The sequence below is a fragment of the Raphanus sativus genome, chromosome 7 (genome assembly GCF_000801105.2).
Source record: "Raphanus sativus cultivar WK10039 chromosome 7, ASM80110v3, whole genome shotgun sequence".
In the NCBI taxonomy this organism is placed as follows: Eukaryota; Viridiplantae; Streptophyta; class Magnoliopsida; order Brassicales; family Brassicaceae; genus Raphanus; species Raphanus sativus.
The window spans coordinates 12206745-12208023 of NC_079517.1; the positions used below are offsets into that span (position 1 = coordinate 12206745).

At 31.0% G+C, this 1279-nt stretch overlaps 1 long non-coding RNA gene across 1 annotated transcript; it reads right to left on the bottom strand.

Annotated features, from left to right (window-relative positions):
* Window positions 1-227: 227 nt before the first annotated feature.
* On the bottom strand, window positions 228-955 carry LOC130497509 (uncharacterized). The gene is made up of 2 exons (XR_008936489.1): window positions 677-955; window positions 228-310 (listed from the first exon to the last, which is right to left on the bottom strand). It is a non-coding gene; the product is annotated as an uncharacterized LOC130497509 (long non-coding RNA).
* Window positions 956-1279: the final 324 nt, after the last annotated feature.

Genomic DNA, 1279 nt, shown 5'->3' on the forward strand with positions numbered 1-1279 from the left:
ACATACTCCACTGCCTGGTCTTCGACGCGCCTCCTCCGCCGACAATGATGTACTTTCTAAGCATATATGGTTCCATCCCAACCAAGTATTTCAGAAGGTTATATAACAATTATCTGGTGTGAGTTTTTGTCCTGTTGCAGAAGAAAATTATTTCCCCAATCGATATAACAATCTTAAAACCCAAAATCCCAAGAATATTAAACATAGATAGCATTTAGCACATATTACTCGCCATAAATCGGCTGTAACCTGTCACAGGAAAACAAACACTCAAGGAAAGTTGTATCCCATTCTTCAACTGCACAAGCATCTGAAAACAAGAAGCGATGGAGAATTTGTAATATCGCACGATTACAACGAGAAAAACCAGAAATAAAAGATAATATACTAAGACTACTGTACTTTTCATCAGACCAACTCCAAAAGGCGAAGATGTCTTCGACCAAATAAAATAAAAAAATTCTAGAGTTTTCAGGATTGGAGATATTAAAAAGGAGTTGACGAGAGGAAAAGTTTAAGATAAATGAAAGAGATAATCAAAAAATGACTATATTTAAAAGAATAAAATAAAAGATGTGGCTGGGAATATCTTTTCGAATAATACATCTGTAACTAGAATAAGAACCATAATATTGAAATATTTCACCAAACCAAACAAAATAGAGTTGAGGAATACGTTTGAGTTTTCAGATGCTCAAAGTGCCCTTCTCTTTGGAAATTCCTTTTGATGAAAATGATAACTCAAAAGTGCCTGTTGTTTTCGTAAACAACTCAATATTCAAAGTATGTATTGTTGTAAGATAAAAGTTGAAAGAGTGTCTCCGTGGATAGCTCTCGAAACAATAATGTACAAGAATAAGAAAAGTCTTATTTGACTTCTTTATCGAACAAAACAAAACACTGTGACAGTACTGTCCACAAATGTACGATTCAGCAGCTAAAAGTAGCATATGTTACTGCGTTACGATCTCAGTGACTGCATGACAATATCGAATTAAAAGTGGTTTAAATTTTAACGACAATTATATTTAGCGAACATATTATATTAATAATAGGAATCCTAATTAATTCGAAAGGATGTCAATTCTATTTAAGTTGAAAGGTTTTGTATTTATATTCAAAATTTTAAATTTAAATATGTGTCTTTACAATAAGTAATTCTTACTTTAAAAGTTGTGTCTTTATATTGTAAAATGTAATCATTCATATATTGAAAATTTGTGACCATTCATATTGAAAAGATACGACTATTTATATTGAAAATTATGACTATTAATAT